The sequence below is a fragment of the Carica papaya genome, chromosome 8 (assembly GCF_054855325.1).
Source record: "Carica papaya isolate Zhongbai chromosome 8, ASM5485532v1, whole genome shotgun sequence".
NCBI classification, from domain to species: Eukaryota; Viridiplantae; Streptophyta; class Magnoliopsida; order Brassicales; family Caricaceae; genus Carica; species Carica papaya.
In genome coordinates, this window is record NC_142316.1 from 17307298 (window position 1) to 17332038 (window position 24741).

Sequence of the window (24741 nt, forward strand, 5' to 3'; positions counted from 1 at the left end):
GGAGTTCTGATAGAATCCGTTGCATTAGTGCTGGTATGATCGCACCTCTTTAATTTCGCGCTGCAAATACATACACTCCTTCTCCTTTCTTCCCCCTCCCGTCATTTGTTTCCTTGTGCGTTCACACTTCACCTCCCCTTCTCGTTCTAATATCGATTAAAATGCCCCTACTTCTTGACTCACTTTTGCATATAAATCAACGGACCCTTGTTCCAGACGCGCGTACCGTCTAACGACCCGACTGAAAAAAAATTGGTGCGACACGAGGACTTCCGAATAGGTCACCCATCCGAGTACTAATCTCGCCTAAGCACACTTCACTGCGGAGTTCTGATGGGATCCGGTGCATTAATGCTGGTATGATCGCACCTGTTTAATTTCGCACTGTAAATACATAAACTCATTCCCCTTTCTTCCCCCTCTCGTCATTTGTTTTCTTGTGCGTGCGCACTGCACCTCCCGCTCTTGTTCTAATATAAAGTAAAATGCTACAGCGCCGTGAATCACATTTGCGAATAAACCTGAGGACCCTAATTCAAGTCGCGCGTAACGTCGAAAGAATCATCTGCAAAAAAATGGGTGCAACACGAGGACTTCACAAGAAAATGGGTGAAATATAAGGACTTCGCAGGAGGTAACCAATGCTAGTACTACTCTCGCCCAAGCACCCTTACCTACGGAGTTCTGATAGAATTCGTTGCATTAGTGCTGGTATGATCGCACCTGTTTCATTTCGTGCTGAAAATACATACACTCCTTCTCCTTCCCTCCCCCTCCCATCAATTGTTTCCTTGTGCGTTCACACTGCACCTCTCCTTCTCGTTCTAATATCGATTAAAATGCCCCTGCTTCTTGACTCACATTTGCGGATAAACCGGCGGACTCTAGTTCCAGTCGTGCGTAACGTCGAACGACCCGTCTGAAAAAAAATCGGTGCGACACGAGGACTTCCCAGGAGGTCACCTATCTGAGTACTACTCTCGCCCAAGCACACTTAACTGCGGAGTTCTGGCGGGATCCGGTGCATTAGTGCTGGTATGATCGCACCCATTTAATTCCGCGCTGCAAATACATAAACTCCTTCTCCTTTCTTCCCCCTCCCGTCATTTGTTTCCATATGCGTGCGCACTGCTCCTCCCGTGCTCGTTTTAATATAAAGTAAAATGCTACGGTGCCGTGACTCACATTTGCGAATAAACCTGAGGACCATAATTCAAGTCACGCGTATTGTCGAAAGAATCATCTGTAAAAAAGTGGGAGCAACACGAGGACTTCCTAAGAAAATGAGTGAAATATAAGGACTTCGCAGAAGGTCACCCATCCGAGTACTTTTCTCGCCCAATCACCCTTAACTGCGTAGTTCTGATAGAATCTGTTGCATTGGTATTGGTATGATTGCTCATGTTTCATTCTGCACTGTAAATACATACACTTTTTCTCCCTCCATCCCCCCTCCCGTCATTTGTTTCCCTGTGCGTGCATTCTACATCTCTCCTTCTCGTTCTAATATCGATAAAAATGCCCCTGCTTCTTGGCTCACATTTGCGTATAAACCAGTGGGCCCTAATTCCAGTCGCGCGTAACGTCGAACGACCCGTCTGAAAAAAAAAATTTGTGCAACACGAGGACTTCCCAGGAGGTCACCCATTCGAGTACTAATCTCGCCCAATCACACTTCACTGCGGAGTTCTGATGGGATCCGGTGCATTAGTGCTGGTATGATAGCACCTGTTTAATTTTGCGCTACAAATACATAAACTCATTCCCCTTTCTTCTCCCTCCTATCATTTGTATCCTTGTGCGTGCACACTGCACCTCCCGTTCTCGTTCTAATATCAAGTAAAATACTACAGCGCCGTGACTCACATCTGCGAATAAACCATAGGACCATAATTCAAGTCGCGCGTAACGTCGAAAGAATCATCTGCAAAAAAATGGGTACAACACGAGGACTTCACAAGAAAATGGGTGAAATATAAGGACTTCGCAGGAGGTAACCCATGGTAGTACTACTCTCGCCCAAGCACCCTTACCTACGGAGTTCTGATAGAATCCGTTGCATTATTGCTGGTATGATCGCACCTGTTTCATTTCGCGCTGCGAATACACACACTCCTTCTCCTTTCTTCCCCCTCCCGTCATTTGTTTCCTTGTGCGTGCGCACTGCACCTCTTGTTCTCGTTCAAATATCAAGTAAAATGTCACGGCGCCGTGACTCACATTTGCGAATAAATCTGCGGACCATAATTCAAGTCGCGCGTAACGTCGAACGGCACATCTGAAAAAAAGAAAATGGGTGCAACACGAGAACTTCCCAGGAGGTAACCCATCATTGTACTACTTTCGCCAAAGTACACTTAACTATGGAGTTCTGATGGGATCCGGTGCATTTGTGCTGTTGTGACCGCACCTGTTTAATTTCGTGCTAAAAATACATACACTCATTCTTCCCTCCCCCCTCCCATCATTTGTTTCCTTGTGCGTCACACTGCACCTCTCCTTCTCGTTCTAATATCGATTAAAATGCCCCTGATTCTTGACTCACATTTACGTATAAACCAGCGGACCATAGTTCTAGTTGCGCGTAACGTCGAACGACCCGTCTGAAAAAAAATTTGTGCGACACGAGGACTTCCCAAGAGGTCACCCATCCGAGTACTACTCTCGACCAACCACACTTAACTAGAGAGTTCTGATGTGATCCAGTGCATTAGTGCTGGTATGATGCCACTTGTTTAATTTTGCACTTCAAATACATACACTCCTTCTCTTTTCGTCCTCCTCCCGTCATTTGTTTCCTTGTGCGTGCGCACTGCACCTCCCGTTCTCGTTCTAATATCAAGTAAAAAGCCACGGCGCCGTGACTCATATTTGCGAATAAACCTGCGGACCATAATTAAAGTCGCGCGTAACGTCGAACGACATATCTGAAAAAAAGAAAATGGGTGCAACACGAGGACTTCACAAGAAAATGGGTGAAATATAAGGACTTCGCAGGAGGTAACCCATGCTAGTACTACTCTCGCCCAAGCACCCTTACCTACGGAGTTCTGATAGAATCCGTTGCATTAGTGCTGGTATGATCGCACCTGTTTCATTTTGTGCTGAAAATACATACACTCCTTCTCCTTCCCTCCCCCTCCCATCAATTGTTTCCTTGTGCGTTCACACAACACCTCCCCTTCTCGTTCTAATATCGATTAAAATGCCCCTTCTTCTTGATTCACAATTGCGTATAAACCAGCGGACCCCAGTTCCAGTCGCGCGTAACATCGAACGACCCGTCTGAAAATAAATTGGTGCGACATGAGGACTTCCCAGGAGGTCACCCATCCGAGTACTACTCTCGCTCAAGCACACTTAACTGCGGAGTTCTGATGGGATCCGGTGCATTAGTGCTGGTATGATCGCACCCGTTTAATTCTGCGCTGCAAATACATAAACTCTTTCTCGTTTCTTCCCCCTCCCGTCATTTGTTTCCTTGTGCGTGCGCACCGCACCTCCCGTGCTCGTTCTAATATCAAGTAAAATGCTACGGTGCCGTGACTCACATTTGCGAATAAACCTGAGGACTATAATTCAAGTCGCGCGTATCATCGAAAGAATCATCTGCAAAAAAATGGGTGCAACACGAGGACTTCCTAAGAAAATGGGTGAAATATAAGGACTTCGCAGGAGGTCACCCATCCTAGTGCTACTCTCGCCCAAGCAGCCTTAACTTGCGGAGTTCTGATAGAATCCGTTGCATTGGTGCTGGTATGATTGCTCATGTTTCATTCTGCGCTGCAAATACATACACTTTTTCTCCCTCCATCCCCCTCCCGTCATTTGTTTCCTTGTGCGTGCACTCTGCATCTCTCTTTCTCGTTCTAATATCGATTAAAATGCCCCTGCTTCTTGACTCACATTTGCGTATAAACCAGTGGAGCCTAGTTCCCGTCGCGCGTAACTTCGAACGACCCGTTTGAAAAAAAAATTAGTGCGACACGAGGACTTCGCAGGAGGTCACCCATCCGAGTACTACCCTCGCCCAAGCACACTTAAATGCGGTGTTCTGAAGGGATCCGGTGCATTTGTGCTGGTATGATCGCAGCTGTTTAATTTTGCGCTGCGAATACATAAACTCATTTCCCTTTCTTCTACATCCCGTCATTTGTTTCCTTGTGCTTGCGCGCTGCATCTCTCGTTCTCGTTCTAATATCAAGTAAAATATCACGGCGCCTTGACTCACATTTGCGAATAAATCTGCGGACTATAATTAAAGTCGCGCGTAACGTCGAACTTCACATCTAAAAAAAAAAATGGGTGAAACACGAGAATTTCCCCAGAGGTAACACATCATTGTACAACTTTCGCCGAAGCACACTTAACTGCGGAGTTCTGATGAGATCCGGTGCATTTGTGCTGGTATGATCGCACCCGTTTAATACCGCGCTGCAAATACATAAACTCCTTCTCGTTGCTTCCCCCTCCCGTCATTTGTTTCCTTGTGCGTGCGCACTGCACCTCCCGTGCTCGTTCTAATATCAAGTAAAATGCTACGGTGCCATGACTCACATTTGCGAATAAACCTGAGGACCATAATTCAAGTCGCGCGTATCGTCGAAAGAATCATCTGCAAAAAAATGGGGGCAATACGAGGACTTCCTAAGAAAATGGGTGAAATATAAGGACTTCGCAGGAGGTCACCCATCCTAGTGCTACTCTCGCCCAAGCACCCTTAACTTGCGGAGTTCTGATAGAATCCGTTGCATTGGTGCTGGTATGATTGCTCATGTTTCATTCTGCGCTGCAAATACATACACATTTTCTCCCTCCATCACCCCTCCCGTCATTTGTTTCCTTGTGCGTGCACTCTGCATCTCTCCTTCTCGTTCTAATATCGATTAAAATGCCCTGCTTCTTGACTCACATTTGCGTATAAACAAGGGGAACCTAGTTCCAGTCGCGCGTAACGTCGAACGACCCGTCCGAAAAAAAAAATAGTGCGACACGAGGACTTCCCAGGAGGTCACCCATCCGAGTACTACTCTCGCCCAAGCACACTTAACTGCAGAGTTCTGATGGGATCCGGTGCAATAATGTTGGTATGATCGCACCTGTTTAATTTTGCACTGCAAATACATAAACTCCTTCTCTTTTCTTCCCACTCCCGTCATTTGTTTCCTTTTGCGTGTGCATTGCACCTCTCGTTCTCGTTCAAATATCAAGTAAAATGCCACGGCGCGGTGACTCACATTTGCGAATAAATCTGCGGACCATAATTAAAGTCGAGCGTAAGGTAGAACGGCACATCTGAAAAAAAGAAAATGGGTGCAGCACGAGAACTTCCCAGGAGGTAACCCATCATTGTACTACTTTCGCCAAAGCACACTTAACTACGGAGTTCTGATTGGATCCTTTGCATTTGTGCTGGTGTGACCGCACCTGTTTAATTTCGTGCTGAAAATACATACACTCCTTCCCTCCTCCCCTCCCATCATTTGTTTCCTTGTGCGTTCACACTGGACCTCTCCTTCTCGTTCTAATATCGATTAAAATGCCCCTGCTTCTTGACTCACATTTGCGTATAAACCAACGGACCCTAGTTCTAGACGCGCGTAATGTCGAACGACCCGTCTGAAAAAAAATTGGTGCAACACGAGGACTTCCCAAGAGGTCACCCATCCGAGTACTAATCTCGCCCAAGCACACTTCACTGCGGAGTTCTAATGGGATCCGGTGCATTAGTGCTGGTGTGATCGCACCTGTTTAATTTTGCGCTGCAAATACATAAACTCATTCCCCTTTCTTCCCCCTCCCGTCATTTGTTTCCTTGTGCGTGCGCACTGCACCTCCCGTTCTCGTTCTACTATTAAGTAAAATACCACGGCGCCGTGACTCACATTTGCGAATAAACCTGAGGACCATAATTCAAGTCGCGCGTAACGTCGAACGACACATCTGAAAAAAAAAAATGGGTACAACATGAGAACTTCCCAGGAGGTAACCCATCATTGTACTACTTTCGCCAAAGCACACAAAACTGCGGAGTTCTGATGGGATCCGGTGCATTTGTGCTGGTGTGACCGCACCTGTTTAATTTTGTGCTGAAAATACATACACTCCTTCTTCCCTCCCCCCCTCCCATCATTTGTTTCCTTGTGCATTCACACTGCATCTCTCCTTCTCGTTCTAATATTGATTAAAATTCCTCTGATTCTTGACTCACATTTGCGTATAAACCAGTGGACCATAGTTTTAGTCACGCGTAACATCGAACGACCCATCTGAAAAAAAATTGTTGCGATACGAGGACTTCCCAAGAGGTCACCCATCCGAGTACTACTCTCGCCTAAGCACACTTAACTGCAGAGTTCTGATGGGATCCAGTGCATTGGTGCTGGTATGATGCCACTTGTTTAATTTTGCGCTTCAAATACATACACTCCTTCTCTTTTCCTCCTCCTCCCGTCATTTGTTTCCTTGTGCGTGCGCACTACACCTCCCGTACTCGTTTTAATATCAAGTAAAATGCCACGGCGCCGTGACTCACATTTGCGAATAAACCTGCGGACCATAAATCAAGTCGCGCGTAACGTCGAAAGATTCATCTGCAAAAAGATGGGTGCAACACGAGGACCTCCCAAGAAAATGGGTGAAATATAAGGACTTCGCAGGAGGTCACCCATCCGAGTACTTTTCTCGCCCAAGCACTCTTAACTGCGGAGTTCTGATAGAATCCATTGCATTAGTGCTGGTATGATCCATCTTGTTTCATTCTGCACTGTAAATACATACACTCTTTCTCCTCCCATCCCCCCTCCCGTCATTTTTTTCCTTGTGCGTGCACTCTGCATCTCTCTTTCTTGTTCTAATATCAAGTAATATGACCCGGCACTGTGACTCACCTTTGCAAATGAACCAGCGGTACATAATTCCATTCGCGCGTAACGTCGAACAACCCATCCGAAAAAAAATAGGTGCCACACGAGGGCTTCCCAAGTGGTCACCCATCCGAGTACTACTCTCGCCTAAGCACAATTAATTGCGGAGTTCTGATGGGATCCGGGGCTTTAGTGCTGGTATGATCGCATAAGTTTAATTTTGCGCTGCAAATATATACACTCCTTCTCCTTTCTTCCCCCTCCCGTCATTTGTTTCCTTGTGCGTTCACACTTCACCTCTCATTCTCGTTCTAATATCGATTAAAATGCCCCTGCTTCTTGACTCACATTTGCGTATAAACCAGCGGACCCTAGTTCCAGACGCGCGTAACGTCGAACGACCCGTCAGAAAAAAAATTGGTGAGACACGAGGACTTCCCAGGAGGTCACCCATCCGAGTACTGATCTCGCCCAAGCACACTTAACTGCGGAGTTCTGATAGGATCCGGTGCATTAGTGCTGGTATGATCGCACCCATTTAATTATGCGCTGCAAATACATAAACTCATTCTCCTTTCTTCCCCCTCCCGTCATTTGTTTCCTTGTGCGTGCGCACTGCACCTCCCGTGCTCGTTCTAATATCAAGTAAAATGCTACGGTGCTGTGACTCACATTTGTGAATAAACTTGAGGACCATAATTAAAGTCGCGCGTATCGTGGAAAGAATCATGTGCAAAAAAATGGGTGCAACACGAAGACTTCCTAAGAAAATGGGTGAAATATAAGGACTTCGCAGGAGGTAACCCATGCTAGAACTACTCTTGCCCAAGCACCCTTACCTACGGAGTTCTGATAGAATCCGTTGCATTAGTGCTGGTATGATCGCACCTGTTTCATTTCGTGCTGAAAATACATACACTCCTTCTCCTTCCCTCCCCCTCCCATCAATTGTTTCCTTGTGCGTTCACACTGCACCTCTCCTTCTCGTTCTAATATCGATTAAAATGCCTCTGCTTCTTGACTCACATTTGCGTATAAACCAGCGGACCTTCGTTCCAGTCGCGCGTAACGTCGAACGACCCGTCTGAAAAAAAATTGGTGCGACACGAGGACTTCCCAGGAGGTCAACCATCTGAGTACTACTCTCGCCCAAGCACACTTAACTGCAGAGTTCTGATGGGATCCAGTGCATTAGTGCTGGTATGATGCCATTTGTTTAATTTTGTGCTTCAAATACATACACTCCTTCTCTTTTCTTCCTCATCCCGTCATTTGTTTCCTTGTGCGTGCGCACTACACCTCCCGTACTCGTTTTAATATCAAATAAAATACCACGGCGCCATGACTCACATTTGCGAATAAACCTGCGGACCATAAATCAAGTCGCGCGTAATGTCGAAAGAATCATCTGCAAAAAGATGGGTGCAACACGAGGACCTCCCAAGAAAATGGGTGAAATATAAGGACTTCGCAGGAGGTCACCCATCCGAGTACTTTTCTCGCCCAAGCACCCTTAACTGCGGAGTTCTTATAGAATCCGTTTCATTAGTGCTGGTATGATCCCTCATGTTTCATTCTGCACTGCAAATACTTACACTCTTTCTCCTCCCATCCCCCCTCCCGTAATTTGTTTCCTTGTGCGTGCACTCTGCATCTCTCTTTCTCGTTCTAATATCAAGTAATATGACCCGGCACCGTGACTCACCTTTACGAATGAACCAGCGGTTTATAATTCCATTCGCGCGTAACGTCGAACAACCCATCCGAAAAAAAATAGGTGCAACACGAGGGCTTCACAAGTGGTCACCCATCCGAGTACTACTCTCGCCCAAGCACACTTAACTGCGGAGTTCTGATGGAATCCGGGGCATTAGTGCTGGTATGATCGCACCTATTTAATTTCGCGCTGTAAATACATACACTCCTTCTCCTTTCTTCCCCCTCCGGTCATTTGTTTCCTTGTGCGTTCACACTTCACCTCTCATTCTCGTTCTAATATCGATTAAAATGCCCCTGCTTCTTGACTCACATTTGCGTATAAACCAGTTGACCCTAATTCCACTCGCGCGTAACGTCGAACGACCCGTCTGAAAAAAAATTGGTGCGACACGAGGACTTCCAAAGAGGTCACCCATCCGAGTACTATTCTCGCCCAAGCACACTTAACTGCGGAGTTCTGCTGGGATCCGGTGCATTAGTGCTAGAAAGATTGCACCTGTTTAATTTCGCGCTGCAAATACATAAACTCATCCCCCTCCCGTCATTTGTTTCCTTGTGCGTGCGCACTGTAGCTCTCGTTCTCGTTCTAATATCAAGTAAAATGCTACAGCGCCGTGACTCACAATTGCGAATAAACCTGAGGACCATAATTCAAGTCGCACGTAATGTCGAAAGAATCATCTGCAAAAAAATGGGTGCAACACGAGAACTTCCTAAGAAAATGGGTGAAATATAAGGACTTCGCAGGAGGTCACCCATCCTAGTGCTACTCTCGCCCAAGCACCCTTAACTTGCGGTGTTATGATAGAATCCGTTGCATTGGTGCTAGTATGATTGCTCATGTTTCATTCTGCGCTGCAAATACATACACTTTTTCTCCCTCCATCCCCCCTCCCGTCATTTGTTTCCTTGTGCGTGCACTCTGCATCTCTCCTTCTCGTACTAATATCGATTAAAATACCCCTTTCTCTTGACTCACATTTGCATATAAACCAGTGGACCCTAGTTCCAGTCGCGCGTAACGTCGAACGACCCGTCTGAAAAAAAAAATTAGTGCGACACGAGGACTTCCCAGGAGGTCACCCATCCGAGTACAACTCCCGCCCAAGCACACTTAACTGCAGAGTTCTAATGAGATCCGGTGCATTAGTGATGGTATGATCGCACCTGTTTAATTTCACGATGCAAATACATAAACTCCTTCTCCTTTCTTCCCCCTCAAGTCATTTGTTTCCTTGTGCGTGCGCACTGCACCTCTTGTTCTCGTTCAAATATCAAGTAAAATGCCACGGCGCCGTGACTCACATTTGCGAATAAATCTGTAGACCATAATTAAAGTCGCACGTAACGTCGAACGGCACATCTGAAGAAAAGAAAATGTGTGCAACACGAGAACTTCACAAGAAAATGGGTGAAATATAAGGACTTCGCAGGAGGTAACCCATGCTAGTACTACTCTCGCCCAACCACGCTTACCTACGGAGTTCTGATAGAATCCGTTCCATTAGTGCTGGTATGATCGCACCTGTTTCATTTCGTGCTGAAAATACATACACTCATTCTCCTTCCCTCCCCCTCCCATCAATTGTTTCCTTGTGCGTTCACACTGCACCTCTCCTTCTCGTTCTAATATCGATTAAAATGCCCCTTCTTCTTGACTCACATTTGCGAATAAACCAGCGGACCCTAGTTCCACTCGCGCGTAACGTCGAACGACCCGTCTGAAAAAAAATTGGTGCGACACGAGGACTTCCCAGGAGGTCACCCATCCGAGTACTACTCTCAGCCAAGCACACTTGACTGCGGAGTTCTGATGGGATCCGGTGCATTAGTGCTGGTATGATCGCACCCGTTTAATTTCGCGCTGCAAATACATAAACGCCTTCTCCTTTCTTCCCCCTCCCGTCATTTGTTTCCTTGTGCGTGCGCACTGCACCTCCCGTGCTCGTTCTAATATCAGGTAAAATACTATGGTGCCGTGACTCAAATTTGCGAATAAACCTGAGGACCATAATTCAAGTCGCACGTATCGTCGAAAGAATCATCTGCAAAAAAATGGGTGCAACACGAGGACTTCCTGAGAAAATGGGTGAAATATAAGGACTTCGCATGAGGTCACCCATCCTAGTGCTACTCTCGCCCAAGCACCCTTAACTTGCGGAGTTCTGATAGAATCCGTTGCATTGGTGCTGGTATGATTGCTCATGTTTCATTCTGCGCTGCAACTACATACACTTTTTCTCCCTCCATCCCCCCTCCCGTCATTTGTTTCCTTGTGCGTGCCCTCTGCATCTCTCCTTCTCGTTCTAATATCGATTAAAATGCCCCTGCTTCTTGACTCACATTTGCGTATGAACCAGGAGACCCTAGTTCCAGTCGCGCGTAACATCGAACGACCCGTCTAAAAAAAAAATTAGTGCGACACGAGGACTTCCCATGAGGTCACCCATCCGAGTACTACTCTCGCCCAAGCACACTTAACTACGGAGTTCCAATGGGATCCGATGCATTTGTGCTGGTATGATCGCACTTGATTAATTTCGCACTGGAAATACATAAATTCCTTCCCCTTTCTTCCCCCTCCCGTCATTTGTTTCCTTGTGCATGCGCACTGCACCTCTCGTTCTCATTCAAATATCAAGTGAAATGTCACGGCGCCATGACTCACTTTTGCGAATAAATCTGCGGACCATAATTAAAGTCGCGCGTAACGTCTAACGACACATCTGAAAAAAAGAAAATGGGTGCAACACGAGAACTTCCCACGAGGTAACCCATCATTATACTACTTTCACCAAAGCACACTTAACTGCAGAGTTCTGATAGGATCCGGTGCATTTATGCTGGTGTGATCGCACCTGTTTAATTTTGCGCTGCAAATACATAAACTCCTTCTCCTTTCTTCCCCCCCCCCCCGTCATTTGTTTCCTTGTCCGTGCGCACTGCACCTCTCGTTCTCTTTCAAATATCAGGTAAAATGCCACGGCGCCGTGACTCACATTTGCGAATAAATCTGCGGACCATAATTAAAGTCGCGCGTAACGTCGAGCGGCACATCTGAAAAAAAAAATGGGTGCAACACGATAACCTCCCAGGAGGTAACCCATCATTGTACTACTTTCGCCAAAGCACACTTAACTGCGGAGTTATTATGGGATCCGGTGCATTTGTGCTGGTGTGACCGCACCTGTTTAATTTCGTGCTAAAAATACATACACTCCTTCTTCCCTCCCCCCCTCCCATCATTTGTTTCCTTGTGCGTTCACACTGCACCTCTCCTTCTCGTTCTAATATCGATTAAAATGCCCCTGATTCTTGACTCACATTTGCGTATAAACCAGCGGACCATAGTTCCAGTCGCGCGTAACGTCGAACGACCCCTCTGAAAAAAAATTGTTGCGATACGAGGACTTCCCAAGAGGTCACACATCCGAGTACTACTCTCGCCCAAGCACACTTCACTGCGGAGTTCTGATGGGATCCGGTGCATTTGTGCTGGTATGATCGCACCTGTTTAATTTTGCGCTGCAAATACATAAACTCATTCCTCTTTCTTCCCCCTCCCGTCATTTGTTTCCTTGTGCGTGCGCACTGCACCTCCCGTACTCGTTCTAATATAAAGTAAAATGCCACGGCGCCGTGACTCACATTTGCAAATAAACCTGAGGACCATAATTCAAGTCGCGCGTATCGTCGAAAGAATCATCTGCAAAAAAATGGGTGCAACACGAGGACTTCACAAGAAAATGGGTGAAATATAAGGACTTCGCAGGAGGTAACCCATGCTAGTACTACCCTCGCCCAAGCACCCTTACCTACGGAGTTCTGATAGAATCCGTTGCATTAGTGCTGGTATGATCGCACCTGTTTCATTTCGTGCTGAAAATACATACACTCCTTCTCCTTCCCTCCCCCTCCCGTCAATTGTTTCCATGTGCGTTCACACTGCACCTCCCCTTCTCGTTCTAATATCGATTAAAATGCCCCTGCTTCTTGACTCACATTTGCGTGTAAACCAGCGGACCCCAGTTCCAGTCGCGCGTAACGTCGAACGACCCGTCTGAAAAAAAATTGGTGCGACACGAGTACTTCCTAGGAGGTCACCCATCCTAGTGCTACTTTCACCCAAGCACCCTTAACTTGCGGAGTTCTGATAGAATTCGTTGCATTGGTGCTGGTATGATTGCTCATGTTTCATTCTGCGTTGCAAATACATACACTTTTTCTCCCTCCATCCCCCCTCCCGTCATTTGTTTCCTTGTGCGTGCACTCTACATCTCTCATTCTCTTTCTAATATCGATTAAAATGCCCCTGCTTCTTGACTCACATTTGCGTATAAACCAGTGGAACCTAGTTCCAGTCGCGCGTAACGTCGAATGACCCGTCTGAAAAAAAAAATTAGTGCGACACGAGGACTTCCCAGGAGGTCAACCATCCGAGTACTACTCTTGCCCAAGCACACTTAATTGCAGAATTCTGATGGGATCCGGTGCATTAGTGCTGGTATGATCGCACCTGTTTAATTTCGCGCTGCAAATACATAAACTCCTTCTCCTTTCTTCCCCCTCCCGTCATTTGTTTCCTTGTGCATGCGCACTGCACCTCTCGTTCTCGTTCAAATATTAAGTAAAATGCCACGGCGTCGTGACTCACATTTGCGAATAAATCTGCGGACCATAATTAAAGTCGCGCGTAACGTTGAACGGCACATCTGAAAAAAAGAAAATGGGTGCAACACGAGAACTTCCCTAGAGGTAACCCATCATTGTACTACTTTCGCCAAAGCACACTTAATTGCGGAGTTCTGATGGGATCCGGTTCATTTGTGCTGGTGTGACCGCACCTGTTTAATTTCGTGCGGAAAATACATACACTCCTTCTTCCCTCCCCCCCTCCCATCATTTGTTTCCTTGTGCGTTCACACTGCACCTCTCCTTCTCGTTCTAATATCGATGAAAATGCCCCTGATTCTTGACTCACAATTGCGTATAAACCAGTGGACCATAGTTCCATTCGTGCGTAACGTAGAACGACCCATCTGAAAAAAAATTGTTGCGATACGAGAACTTCCCAAGAGGTCACCCATCCGAGTACTACTCTCGCCCAAGCATACTTAATTGCAGAGTTCTGATGGGATCAAGTGCATTAGTGCTGGTATGATGCCACTTGTTTAATTTTGCGCTTTAAATACATACACTCCTTCTCTTTTCTTCCTCCTCCCGTCATTTGTTTCCTTGTGCGTGCGCACTGCACCTCCCGTACTCGTTCTAATATCAAGTAAAATGCCACGACACCGTGACTCACCTTTGCAAATGAACCAGCGGTTTATAATTCCATTTGCGCGTAACGTCGAAAGAATCATCTGCAAAAAGATGGTTGCAACACGAGGACCTCCCAAGAAAATGGGTTAAATATAATGACTTCGCAAGAGGTCACCCATCCGAGTACTTTTCTCGCCCAAGCACCCTTAACTGCGGAGTTCTGATAGAATCCGTTGCATTAGTGCTGGTATGATCCCTCATGTTTCATTATGCACTGCAAATACATACACTCTTTCTCCTTCCATCCCCCGTCCCGTCATTTATTTCCTTGTGCGTGCGCACTGCACCTCTCGTTCTCGTTCAAATATCAAGTAAAATGCCACGGCCCCGTGACTCACCTTTGCAAATGAACCAGCTGTCTATAATTCCATTCGCGCGTAACGTCGAACAACCCATCTGAAAAAAAATAGGTGCAACACGAGGGCTTCCCAAGTGGTCACCCATCCGAGTACTACTCTCGCGCAAGCACACTTAACTGCAGAGTTCTGATGGGATCCGGGGCTTTAGTGCTGGTATGATCGCACCTATTTAAATTCGCCTGCAAATACATACACTCCTTCTCCTTTCTACCCCCTCCCGTCATTTGTTTCCTTGTGCGTTCACACTTCACCTCTCATTCTCGTTCTAATATCGATTAAAATGCCCCTACTTCTTGATGCGTATAAACCAGCGGACCCTAGTTCCAGACGCGCTTAACGTCGAACGACCCGTCTGAAAAAAAATTGGTGCGACACGAGGACTTCCAAGGAGGTCACCCATCCAAGTACTAATCTCGCCCAAGCACAGTTCACTGCGGAGTTCTGATGGGATCCAGTGTATTAGTGCTGGTATGATCGCACCTGTTTAATTTCGCGCTGCAAATACATAAACTAATTCCCCTTTCTTCCCCCTCCCGTCATTTGTTTCCTTGTGCGTGCGCACTGCACCTCCCGTTCTCGTTCTAATATCAAGTAAAATTCTACACCGTCGTGACTCACATTTGCGAATAAACTTGAGGACCATAATTCAAGTCGCTCGTAACGTCGAAAGAATCATCTGCAAAAAAATGGGTGCAACACAAGGACCTCCCAAGAAAATGGGTGAATTATAAGGAGTTAGCAGGAGGTCACCCATCCGAGCACTAATCTCGCCCGAGCACACATAACTGCGTAGTTCTGATGGGATCCGGTGCATTAGTGCTGGTATGATCGCATCTGTTTAATTTTGCGCTGCAAATACATAAACTAATTCCCCTTTCTTCCCCCTCCCGTCATTTGTTTCCTTGTGCGTGCGCACTGCACCTCCCGTTCTCGTTCTAATATCAAGTAAAATTCTACACCGTCGTGACTCACATTTGCGAATAAATTTGAGGACCATAATTCAAGTCGCGCGTAACGTCGAAAGAATCATCTGCAAAAAAATGGGTGCAACACGAGGACTTCACAAGAAAATGGGTGAAATATAAGGACTTCGCAGGAGGTAACCCATGCTAGTACTACCCTCGCCCAAGCACCCTTACCTACGGAGTTCTGATAGAATCCGTTGCATTAGTGCTGGTATGATCGCACCTGTTTCATTTCGTGCTGAAAATACATACACTCCTTCTCCTTCCCTCCCCCTCCCGTCAATTGTTTCCATGTGCGTTCACACTGCACCTCCCCTTCTCGTTCTAATATCGATTAAAATGCCCCTGCTTCTTGACTCACATTTGCGTGTAAACCAGCGGACCCCAGTTCCAGTCGCGCGTAACGTCGAACGACCCGTCTGAAAAAAAATTGGTGCGACACGAGTACTTCCTAGGAGGTCACCCATCCGAGTACTACTCTCGCCCAAGCACACTTAACTGCAGAGTTCTGATGGGATCCGGTGCATTAGTGCTGGTATGATCGCACCCGTTTAATTTCGCGCTGCAAATACATAAACGCCTTCTCCTTTCTTCCCCCTCCCGTCATTTGTTTCCTTGTGCGTGCGCACTGCACCTCCCGTGCTCGTTCTAATATCAGGTAAAATACTATGGTGCCGTGACTCAAATTTGCGAATAAACCTGAGGACTATAATTCAAAAAAATGGGTGCAACACGAGGACTTCACAAGAAAATGGGTGAAATATAAGGACTTCGCAGGAGGTAACCCATGCTAGTACTACCCTCGCCCAAGCACCCTTACCTACGGAGTTCTGATAGAATCCGTTGCATTAGTGCTGGTATGATCGCACCTGTTTCATTCCGTGCTGAAAATACATACACTCCTTCTCCTTCCCTCCCCCTCCCGTCAATTGTTTCCTTGTGCGTTCACACTGCACCTCTCCTTCTCGTTCTAATATCGATTAAAATGCCCCTGCTTCTTGACTCACATTTGCGTGTAAACCAGCGGACCCCAGTTCCAGTCGCGCGTAACGTCGAACGACCCGTCTGAAAAAAAATTGGTGCGACACGAGGACTTCCCAGGAGGTCACCCATCCGAGTACTACTCTCGCCCAAGCACACTTAGCTACGGAGTTCTGATGGGATCCGGTGCATTAGTGCTGGTATGATCGCACCCGTTTAATTTCGCGCTGCAAATACATAAACGCCTTCTCCTTTCTTCTCCCTCCCGTCATTTGTTTCCTTGTGCGTGCGCACTGCACCTCCCGTGCTCGTTCTAATATCAGGTAAAATACTATGGTGCCGTGACTCAAATTTGCGAATAAACCTGAGGACTATAATTCAAAAAAATGGGTGCAACACGAGGACTTCACAAGAAAATGGGTGAAATATAAGGACTTCGCAGGAGGTAACCCATGCTAGTACTACCCTCGCCCAAGCACCCTTACCTACGGAGTTCTGATAGAATCCGTTGCATTAGTGCTGGTATGATCGCACCTGTTTCATTTCGTACTGAAAATACATACACTCCTTCTCCTTCCCTCCCCCTCCCGTCAATTGTTTCCTTGTGCGTTCACACTGCACCTCCCCTTCTTGTTCTAATATCGATTAAAATGCCCCTGCTTCTTGACTCACATTTGCGTGTAAACCAGCGGACCCCAGTTCCAGTCGCGCGTAACGTCGAACGACCCGTCTGAAAAAAAATTGGTGCGACACGAGGACTTCCCAGGAGGTCACCCATCCGAGTACTACTCTCGCCCAAGCACACTTAACTGCGGAGTTCTGATGGGATCCGGTGCATTAGTGCTGGTGTGATCGCACCCGTTTAATTTCGCGCTGCAAATACATAAATGGCTTCTCCTTTCTTCCCCCTCCCGTCATTTGTTTCCTTGTGCGTGCGCACTGCACCTCCCGTGCTCGTTCTAATATCAGGTAAAATACTATGGTGCCGTGACTCAAATTTGCGAATAAACCTGAGGACTATAATTCAAAAAAATGGGTGCAACACGAGGACTTCACAAGAAAATGGGTGAAATATAAGGACTTCGCAGGAGGTAACCCATGCTAGTACTACCCTCGCCCAAGCACCCTTACCTACGGAGTTCTGATAGAATCCGTTGCATTAGTGCTGGTATGATCGCACCTGTTTCATTTCGTGCTGAAAATACATACACTCCTTCTCCTTCCCTCCCCCTCCCGTCAATTGTTTCCTTGTGCGTTCACACTGCACCTCTCCTTCTCGTTCTAATATCGATTAAAATGCCCCTGCTTCTTGACTCACATTTGCGTGTAAACCAGCGGACCCCAGTTCCAGTCGCGCGTAACGTCGAACGACCCGTCTGAAAAAAATTGGTGCGACACGAGGACTTCCCAAGAGGTCACCCATCCGAGTACTACTCTCGCCCAAGCACACTTAACTGCGGAGTTCTGATGGGATCCGGTGCATTAGTGCTGGTATGATCGCACCCATTTAATTTCGCGCTGCAAATACATAAACGCCTTCTCCTTTCTTCCCCCTCCCGTCATTTGTTTCCTTGTGCGTGCGCACTGCACCTCCCGTGCTCGTTCTAATATCAGGTAAAATACTATGGTGCCGTGACTCAAATTTGCGAATAAACCTGAGGACTATAATTCAAAAAAATGGGTGCAACACGAGGACTTCACAAGAAAATGGGTGAAATATAAGGACTTCGCAGGAGGTAACCCATGCTAGTACTACCCTCGCCCAAGCACCCTTACCTACGGAGTTCTGATAGAATCCGTTGCATTAGTGCTGGTATGATCGCACCTGTTTCATTTCGTGCTGAAAATACATACACTCCTTCTCCTTCCCTCCCCCTCCCGTCAATTGTTTCCTTGTGCGTTCACACTGCACCTCTCCTTCTCGTTCTAATATCGATTAAAATGCCCCTGCTTCTTGACTCACATTTGCGTGTAAACCAGCGGACCCCAGTTCCAGTCGCGCGTAACGTCGAACGACCCGTCTGAAAAAAAATTGGTGCGACACGAGGACTTCCCAGGAGGTCACCCATCCGAGTACTAATCTCGCCCAAGCACACTTAACTGCGGAGTTCTGATGGGATCTGGTGCATTAATGCTGGTATGATAGCATCCGTTTAATTATGCGCTGCAAATATATAAACTCCTTCTCCTTTCTTCCCCCTCCCGTCATTTGTTTCCTTGTGCGTGCGCACTGCTTCTCTCGTGCTCGTTCTAATATCAAGTAAAATGCTACGGTGCCGTGACTCGCATTTGCGAATAAACCTGAGGACCATAATTCAAGTCGCGCGTATCGTCGAAAGAATCATCTGCAAAAAAATGGGTGCAACACGAGGACTTCCTAACAAAATGGGTGAAATATAAGGACTTCGCAGGAGGTCACCCATCCTAGTGCTACTCTCGCCCAAGCACCCTTAACTTGCGGAGTTCTGATAGAATCCGTTGCATTGGTGCTGGTATGATTGCTCATGTTTCATACTGCACCTCTCCTTCTCGTTCTAATATCGATTAAAATGCCCCTGCTTCTTGGCTCACATTTGCGTATAAACCAGCGGACCCTAGTTCCAGTCCCGCGTAACGTTGAACGACCCGTCTGAAAAAAAATTGGTGCGACATGAGGACTTCCCAGGAGGTCACCCATCCGAGTACTACTCTCGCCCAAGCACACTTAACTGCGGAGTATCTGATGGGATCCGGTGCATTAGTGCTGGTATTATTGCACCCATTTAATTTTGCGCTGTAAATACATAAACTCCTTCTCCTTTCTTCCCCCTCCCTTCATTTGTTTAATTGTGCGTGCCCACTGCACCTCCCGTGCTCGTTTTTAATATCAAGTAAAATGCTACGGCGCCGTGACTCACATTTGTGAATAAACCTGAGGACCATAATTCAAGTCGCGAGTAACGTCGAAAGAATCATCTGCAAAAAAATGGGTGCAAAACGAGGACTTCACAAGAAAATGGGTGAAATATAAGGACTTCGCAGGAGGTAACCCATGCTAGTACTACTCTCGCCCAAGCACCCTTACCTACGGAGTTCTGATAGAATCCGTTGCATTAGTGCTGGTATGATCGCACCTGTTTCATTTCGTGCTGAAAATACATACACTCCTTCTCCTTCCCTCCCCCTCCTATCAATTGTTTCCTTGTGCGTTCACACTGCACCTCTCCTTCTCGTTCTAATATCGATTAAAATGCCCCTGCTTCTTGACTCACATTTGCGTATAAACCAGCGGACCCTAGTTCCAGTCGCGTGTAACGTCGAACGATCCGTCTGAAAATAAATTGGTGCGACACGAGGACTTCCCAGGAGGTCACCCATCCGAGTACTACTCTCTCCCAAGCACACTTAACTGCGGAGTTCTGATGGGATCCGGTGCATTAATGCTGGTATGATCGCACCCGTTTAATTTTGCGCTGCAAATACATATATTGGTGTAACACGGGAGGGGGGATGGAAGGAGAAAAAGTGTATGTATCTGTAGTGCAGAATGAAACATGAGGGATCATACCAGCACTAATGCACCGGATCCCATCAGAACTCCGCAGTTAAGTGTGCTTGGGCGAGACTAGTACTCGGATGGGTGACCTCTTGGGAAGTCCTCCTGTCGCACCAATTTTTTTTCAGACGGGTCGTTCGACGTTACGCGCGTCTGGAACTAGGGTCCGCTAGTTTATACGCAAATGTGAGTCAAGAAGCAGGGGCATTTTAATCGATATTAGAACGAGAAGGAGAGATGCAGAGTGCACGCAAAAGGAAACAAATGACGGGAGGGGGGATGGAGGGAGAAAAAGTGTATGTATTTGCAGCGCAGAACGAAACATGAGCAATCATACCAGCACCAATGCAACGGATTCTATCAGAACTCCGCAAGTTAAGGGTGCTTGGGCGAGAGTAGCACTAGGATGGGTGACCTCCTGCGAAGTCCTTATATTTCACCCATTTTTTTGCAGATGATTCTTTCGACGATACGCGCGACTGGAACTGTGGTCATCAGGTTTATTCGCAATTGTGAGTCATGGCACTGTAGCATTTTACTTGATATTAGAACGAGCACGGTAGGTGCAGTGCGCACGCACAAGGAAACAAATGACGGCAGGGGGAAGAAAGGAGAAGGAGTTTATGTATTTGCAGCGCAAAATTAAAGAGGTGCGATTATACCAGCACTTATGCATCGGATCACGTCAGAACTCTGCAGTTAAGTGTGCTTGGGCGAGAGTAGTACTGGGATGGGTGACCTCCTGGGAAGTCCTCGTGTCGCACTAATTTTTTTTTCAGACGGCTCGTTCCACATTACGCATGACTGGAACTAGGGTCCACTGGTTTATACGCAAATGTGAGTCAAGAAGCAGGGGCATTTTAATCGATATTAGAACGAGAAGGAGAGATGCAGAGTGCACGCAAAAGGAAACAAATGACGGGAGGGGGGATGGAGGGAGAAAAAGTGTATGTATTTGCAGCGCATAATGAAACATGAGCAATCATAGCAGCACCAATGCAACGGATTCTATCAGAACTCTGCATGTTAAGGGTGCTTGGGCGAGAGTAGCTCTAGGATGGGTGACCTCCTTCGAAGTCCTTATATTTCACAAATTTTCTTAGGAAGTCCTCTTGTTGCACCCATTTTTTTGCAGATGATTCTTTCGACGATACGCGCGACTGGAAATATGGTCCTCAGGTTTATTCGCAAATGTGAGTCACGGCACCATAGCATTTTACTTAATATTAGAACGAGCACGGGAGGTGCAGTGCGCACGCACAAGAAAACAAATGACGGGAGGGGGAAGAAAGGAGAAAGAGTTTATGTATTTGCAGCGCGGAATTAAAATGGTGCGATCATCCAGCACTAATGCACCGGATCCCATCAGAACTCTGCAGTTAAGTGTGCTTGGGCGAGAGTAGTACTCGGATGGGTGACCTCTTGGGAAGTCCTCGTATCGCAACAATTTTTTTTCAGATGGGTCATTCGACGTTACGCGCGACTGGAACGAGGGTCCACTGGTTTATACGCAAATGTGAGTCAAGAAGCAGGGGCATTTTAATCGTTATTAGAACGAGAAGGAGAGATGCAGAATGCACGCAGAAGGAAACAAATGACGGGAGGTGGGATGGAGGGAGAAAATGTGTATGTATTTGCAGCGCAGAATGAAACATGAGCAATCATACCAGCACCAATGCAACGGATTCTATCAGAACTCCACAAGTTAAGGGTGCTTGGGCGAGAGTAGCACTAGGATTGGTGACCTCATGCGAAGTCCTTATATTTCACCCATTTTCTCAGGAAGTCCTCGTGTTGCACCCATTTTTTTGCAGATGATTCTTTCGACGATACGCGTGACTTGAATTATGGTCCTCAGGTTTATCGCAAATGTGAGTCACGGCACCGTAGCATTTTACTTGATATTAGAACGAGCACGGGAGGTGCAGTGCGCACGCACAAGGAAGCAAATAACAGGAGGGGGAAGAAAGGGGAAGGAGTTTATGTATTTGCAGCGCGGAATTAAACGGGTGCGATCATACCAGCACTAATGAACTGGATCCCATCAGAACTCTGCAGTTAAGTGTGCTTGGGCGTGAGTAGTACTCGGATGCGTGACCTCTTGGGAAGTCCTCGTGTCGCACTAATTTTTTTTTCAGACGGGTCGTTCGACGTTACGCGTGACTGGAACTATGGTCCGCTGGTTTATACGCAAATGTGAGTCCAGAATTAGGGGCATTTTAATCGATATTAGAACGAGAAGGAGAGGTGCAGTGTGAACGCACAAGGAAACATATGATGAGAGGGGGGGAGGGAAGAAGGAATGTATGTATTTTCAGCACGAAATTAAACAGGTGCGGTCAAACCAGCACAAATGCACCGGATCCCATCAGAACTCCGCAGTTAAGTGTGCTTTGGCGAAAGTAGTACAATGGTGGGTTACCTCCTGGGAAGTTCTCGTGTTGCACCCATTTTCTTTTTTTCAGATGTGTCGTTCGACGTTACGCGCAACTTTAATTATGGTCCGCAGATTTATTCGCAAATGTGAGTCACGGTGCTGTGGCATTTTACTTGATATTTGAACGAGAACGAGAGGTGCACTGCGCACGCACAAGGAAACAAATGACGGGAGGGGGAAGAAAGGAGAATGAGTTTATGTATTTGCAGCGCGGAATTAAACGGGTGCGGTCATACCAGCACTAATGCACCGGATCCCATCAGAACTCCGCAGTTAAGTGTGCTTGGGCGAGAGTAGTACTCGGATGGGTGACCTCCTGGGAAGTCCTCGTGTCGCACTAAATTTTTTTTTCAGACGGGTCGTTCGACGTTACACGCGACTGGAACTAGGGTCCACTGTTTTATATGCAAATGTGAGTCAAGAAGCAGGGGCATTTTAATCGATATTAGAACGAGAAGGAGAGATGCAGAGTGCACGCACAAGGGAATAAATGACGGGAGGGGGGATGGAGGGAGAAAAAGTGTATGTATTTGCAGCGCAGAATGAAACATGAGCAATCATACCAGCACCAATGCAACGGATTCTATCAGAACTCCGCAAGTTAAGGGTGCTTGGCCGAGAATAGCACTAGGAATGGTGACCTCCTGCGAAGTCCTTATATTTCAAACATTTTCTTAGGAAGTCCTCGTGTTGCACCTATTTTTTGCAGATGATTCTTTTGACGTTACGCGCGACTTGAATTATGGTCCTCAGGTTTATTCGCAAATGTGAGTCACGGCGCTGTAGCATTTTACTTGATATTAGAACGAGAACGGGAGATGCAGTGCGCACGCACAAGGAAACAAATGACGAGAGGGGGACGAAAGGGGAATGAGTTTATGTATTTGCAGCGGAAAATTAAACAGATGCAATCATTCCAGCAGTAATGCAACGGATCCCATCAGAACTCCGCAGTTAAGTGTGCTTGGGCGAGAGTAGTACTCGGATGGGTGACCTCTTGGGAAGTCGTCGTGTCGCACCAATTTTTTTTCAGACGGGTCGTTCGACGTTACGCGCGACTGGAACTAGGGTCCGCTGGTTTATACGCAAATGTGAGTCAAGAAGCAGGGGCATTTTAATCGATATTAGAACGAGAATGAGAGGTGAAGTGTGAACGCACAAGGAAACAAATGACCGGAGGGGGAAGAAAGGAGAAGGAGTGTATGTATTTGCAGCGCGAAATTAAACAGGTGCGATCATACCAGCTCTAAAGACCCGGATCCCATCAGAACTCCGCACTTAAGTGTGCTTGGGCGAGAGTAGTACTCGGATGGGTGACAACTTGGGAAGCCCTCGCGTTGCACCTATTTTTTTCGGATGGGTTGTTCGACATTACGCGCGAATAGAATTATAAACCGCTGGATCATTTGCAAAGGTGAGTCACTGTGCCGGGGCATATTACTTGATATTAGAACGAGAAAGAGAGATGCAGAGTGCACGCACAAGGAAACAAATGACGGGAGGGGGGATGGGAGGAGAAAGAGTGTATGTATTTGCAGTGCAGAATGAAACATGAGGGTTCATACCAGCACTAATGCAACGGATTCTATCAGAACTCCGCAGTTAAGGGTGCTTGGCCGAGAAAAGTACTCGGATGGGTGACCTCCTGCGAAGTCCTTATATTTCACCCATTTTCTTAGGAAGTCCTCATGTTGCACCTATTTTTTTGCAGATGATTCTTTCGACGTTACGCGCGACTTAAATTATGGTCCTCAAGTTTATTCACAAATGTGAGTCACGGCGCCGTGACATTTTACTTGATATTAGAACGAGAACGGGAGGTGCAGTGCGCACGCACAAGGAAACAAATGACGAGAGGGGGAAGAAAGAGGAATGAGTTTATGTATTTGCAGCGCGAAATTAAACAGGTGCGATCATACCAGCACTAATGCACCGGATTCCATCAGAACTCCGCAGTTATGTGTGCTTGGGCGAGATTAGTACTCGGATGGATAACCTCCTGGGAAGTCCTCGTGTCGCACCAATTTTTTTTTCAGACGGGTCGTTCAACGTTACGCATGTCTGGAACTAGGGTCCGCTGGTTTATACGCAAATCTGAGTCAAGAAGCAGGGGCATTTTAATCGATATTAGAACGAGAATGAGAGGTGAAGTGTGAACGCACAAGGAAACAAATGACGGGAGGAGGAAGAAAGGAGAAGGAGTATATGTATTTGCAGCGTGAAATTAAACAGGTCTGATTATACCAGCACTAAAGCTCCGGATCCCATCAGAACTCCGTAGTCAAGTGTGCTTGGGCGAGAGTAGTACTCGGATGGGTGACCACCTGGGAAGCCCTCGTGTTGCACCAATTTTTTTTCGGATGGGTTGTTCGACGTTACGCGCGAATAGAATTATAAACCGCTGGTTCATTTGCAAAGGTGAGTCACGGTGCCGGGGCATATTACTTGATATTAGAACGAGAAAGAGAGATGCAGAGTGCACGCACAAGGAAACAAATGACGGGAGGGGGGATGGAAGGAGAAAGAGTGTATGTATTTGCAGTGCAGAATGAAACAT

General features: G+C 46.8%; 8 non-coding genes and 42 pseudogenes across 8 annotated transcripts; 10 read left to right on the forward strand and 40 right to left on the reverse strand.

Annotated features, from left to right (window-relative positions):
* Positions 1–252: 252 nt before the first annotated feature.
* LOC148245329 (5S ribosomal RNA) lies at positions 253–371 on the reverse strand (annotated as a pseudogene).
* Positions 372–930: 559 nt separating this feature from the next.
* LOC148245330 (5S ribosomal RNA) lies at positions 931–1049 on the reverse strand (annotated as a pseudogene).
* A 562-nt stretch (positions 1050–1611) lies between these two features.
* On the reverse strand, positions 1612–1730 carry LOC148245331 (5S ribosomal RNA; annotated as a pseudogene).
* A 563-nt stretch (positions 1731–2293) lies between these two features.
* LOC148245332 (5S ribosomal RNA) lies at positions 2294–2412 on the reverse strand (annotated as a pseudogene).
* Positions 2413–3296: 884 nt separating this feature from the next.
* Positions 3297–3415, reverse strand: LOC148245333 (5S ribosomal RNA; annotated as a pseudogene).
* A 561-nt stretch (positions 3416–3976) lies between these two features.
* On the reverse strand, positions 3977–4095 carry LOC148245334 (5S ribosomal RNA; annotated as a pseudogene).
* A 207-nt stretch (positions 4096–4302) lies between these two features.
* Positions 4303–4421, reverse strand: LOC148245335 (5S ribosomal RNA; annotated as a pseudogene).
* A 561-nt stretch (positions 4422–4982) lies between these two features.
* On the reverse strand, positions 4983–5101 carry LOC148245336 (5S ribosomal RNA; annotated as a pseudogene).
* A 209-nt stretch (positions 5102–5310) lies between these two features.
* On the reverse strand, positions 5311–5429 carry LOC148245337 (5S ribosomal RNA; annotated as a pseudogene).
* A 201-nt stretch (positions 5430–5630) lies between these two features.
* Positions 5631–5749, reverse strand: LOC148245338 (5S ribosomal RNA; annotated as a pseudogene).
* Positions 5750–6280: 531 nt separating this feature from the next.
* Positions 6281–6398, reverse strand: LOC148245339 (5S ribosomal RNA; annotated as a pseudogene).
* Positions 6399–6959: 561 nt separating this feature from the next.
* LOC148245340 (5S ribosomal RNA) lies at positions 6960–7078 on the reverse strand (annotated as a pseudogene).
* A 205-nt stretch (positions 7079–7283) lies between these two features.
* On the reverse strand, positions 7284–7402 carry LOC148245341 (5S ribosomal RNA; annotated as a pseudogene).
* A 557-nt stretch (positions 7403–7959) lies between these two features.
* Positions 7960–8079, reverse strand: LOC148245342 (5S ribosomal RNA; annotated as a pseudogene).
* Positions 8080–8640: 561 nt separating this feature from the next.
* On the reverse strand, positions 8641–8759 carry LOC148245343 (5S ribosomal RNA). Its single transcript, XR_015815358.1, has one exon. It is a non-coding gene; the product is annotated as a 5S ribosomal RNA (ribosomal RNA).
* A 205-nt stretch (positions 8760–8964) lies between these two features.
* LOC148245344 (5S ribosomal RNA) lies at positions 8965–9083 on the reverse strand (annotated as a pseudogene).
* Positions 9084–9635: 552 nt separating this feature from the next.
* Positions 9636–9754, reverse strand: LOC148245345 (5S ribosomal RNA; annotated as a pseudogene).
* A 563-nt stretch (positions 9755–10317) lies between these two features.
* LOC148245346 (5S ribosomal RNA) lies at positions 10318–10436 on the reverse strand (annotated as a pseudogene).
* A 562-nt stretch (positions 10437–10998) lies between these two features.
* LOC148245347 (5S ribosomal RNA) lies at positions 10999–11117 on the reverse strand. Its single transcript, XR_015814457.1, has one exon. It is a non-coding gene; the product is annotated as a 5S ribosomal RNA (ribosomal RNA).
* A 209-nt stretch (positions 11118–11326) lies between these two features.
* LOC148245348 (5S ribosomal RNA) lies at positions 11327–11445 on the reverse strand (annotated as a pseudogene).
* A 210-nt stretch (positions 11446–11655) lies between these two features.
* On the reverse strand, positions 11656–11774 carry LOC148245349 (5S ribosomal RNA; annotated as a pseudogene).
* Positions 11775–11978: 204 nt separating this feature from the next.
* LOC148245350 (5S ribosomal RNA) lies at positions 11979–12097 on the reverse strand (annotated as a pseudogene).
* Positions 12098–12332: 235 nt separating this feature from the next.
* Positions 12333–12451, reverse strand: LOC148245351 (5S ribosomal RNA; annotated as a pseudogene).
* A 533-nt stretch (positions 12452–12984) lies between these two features.
* Positions 12985–13103, reverse strand: LOC148245352 (5S ribosomal RNA; annotated as a pseudogene).
* Positions 13104–13312: 209 nt separating this feature from the next.
* LOC148245353 (5S ribosomal RNA) lies at positions 13313–13431 on the reverse strand (annotated as a pseudogene).
* A 204-nt stretch (positions 13432–13635) lies between these two features.
* On the reverse strand, positions 13636–13753 carry LOC148245354 (5S ribosomal RNA; annotated as a pseudogene).
* Positions 13754–14314: 561 nt separating this feature from the next.
* Positions 14315–14433, reverse strand: LOC148245355 (5S ribosomal RNA; annotated as a pseudogene).
* Positions 14434–14629: 196 nt separating this feature from the next.
* Positions 14630–14748, reverse strand: LOC148245356 (5S ribosomal RNA; annotated as a pseudogene).
* Positions 14749–15337: 589 nt separating this feature from the next.
* Positions 15338–15456, reverse strand: LOC148245357 (5S ribosomal RNA; annotated as a pseudogene).
* A 205-nt stretch (positions 15457–15661) lies between these two features.
* On the reverse strand, positions 15662–15780 carry LOC148245358 (5S ribosomal RNA). Its single transcript, XR_015815465.1, has one exon. It is a non-coding gene; the product is annotated as a 5S ribosomal RNA (ribosomal RNA).
* A 203-nt stretch (positions 15781–15983) lies between these two features.
* On the reverse strand, positions 15984–16102 carry LOC148245359 (5S ribosomal RNA; annotated as a pseudogene).
* Positions 16103–16307: 205 nt separating this feature from the next.
* On the reverse strand, positions 16308–16426 carry LOC148245360 (5S ribosomal RNA). Its single transcript, XR_015815679.1, has one exon. It is a non-coding gene; the product is annotated as a 5S ribosomal RNA (ribosomal RNA).
* A 203-nt stretch (positions 16427–16629) lies between these two features.
* LOC148245361 (5S ribosomal RNA) lies at positions 16630–16748 on the reverse strand (annotated as a pseudogene).
* Positions 16749–16953: 205 nt separating this feature from the next.
* Positions 16954–17072, reverse strand: LOC148245362 (5S ribosomal RNA). The gene has a single exon (XR_015814244.1). It is a non-coding gene; the product is annotated as a 5S ribosomal RNA (ribosomal RNA).
* A 203-nt stretch (positions 17073–17275) lies between these two features.
* On the reverse strand, positions 17276–17394 carry LOC148245363 (5S ribosomal RNA; annotated as a pseudogene).
* Positions 17395–17598: 204 nt separating this feature from the next.
* Positions 17599–17717, reverse strand: LOC148245364 (5S ribosomal RNA). Its single transcript, XR_015815689.1, has one exon. It is a non-coding gene; the product is annotated as a 5S ribosomal RNA (ribosomal RNA).
* Positions 17718–17920: 203 nt separating this feature from the next.
* Positions 17921–18039, reverse strand: LOC148245365 (5S ribosomal RNA; annotated as a pseudogene).
* Positions 18040–18244: 205 nt separating this feature from the next.
* On the reverse strand, positions 18245–18363 carry LOC148245366 (5S ribosomal RNA; annotated as a pseudogene).
* Positions 18364–18852: 489 nt separating this feature from the next.
* Positions 18853–18972, reverse strand: LOC148245367 (5S ribosomal RNA; annotated as a pseudogene).
* Positions 18973–19532: 560 nt separating this feature from the next.
* On the reverse strand, positions 19533–19651 carry LOC148245368 (5S ribosomal RNA). The gene has a single exon (XR_015815472.1). It is a non-coding gene; the product is annotated as a 5S ribosomal RNA (ribosomal RNA).
* A 94-nt stretch (positions 19652–19745) lies between these two features.
* On the forward strand, positions 19746–19864 carry LOC148245369 (5S ribosomal RNA; annotated as a pseudogene).
* Positions 19865–20395: 531 nt separating this feature from the next.
* Positions 20396–20514, forward strand: LOC148245370 (5S ribosomal RNA; annotated as a pseudogene).
* A 562-nt stretch (positions 20515–21076) lies between these two features.
* On the forward strand, positions 21077–21194 carry LOC148245371 (5S ribosomal RNA; annotated as a pseudogene).
* A 560-nt stretch (positions 21195–21754) lies between these two features.
* Positions 21755–21873, forward strand: LOC148245372 (5S ribosomal RNA; annotated as a pseudogene).
* A 205-nt stretch (positions 21874–22078) lies between these two features.
* On the forward strand, positions 22079–22197 carry LOC148245373 (5S ribosomal RNA; annotated as a pseudogene).
* A 209-nt stretch (positions 22198–22406) lies between these two features.
* Positions 22407–22525, forward strand: LOC148245374 (5S ribosomal RNA). The gene has a single exon (XR_015815943.1). It is a non-coding gene; the product is annotated as a 5S ribosomal RNA (ribosomal RNA).
* A 562-nt stretch (positions 22526–23087) lies between these two features.
* Positions 23088–23206, forward strand: LOC148245375 (5S ribosomal RNA; annotated as a pseudogene).
* Positions 23207–23411: 205 nt separating this feature from the next.
* LOC148245376 (5S ribosomal RNA) lies at positions 23412–23530 on the forward strand (annotated as a pseudogene).
* A 559-nt stretch (positions 23531–24089) lies between these two features.
* On the forward strand, positions 24090–24208 carry LOC148245377 (5S ribosomal RNA; annotated as a pseudogene).
* A 206-nt stretch (positions 24209–24414) lies between these two features.
* Positions 24415–24533, forward strand: LOC148245378 (5S ribosomal RNA; annotated as a pseudogene).
* The last annotated feature ends 208 nt before the right edge of the window (positions 24534–24741 follow it).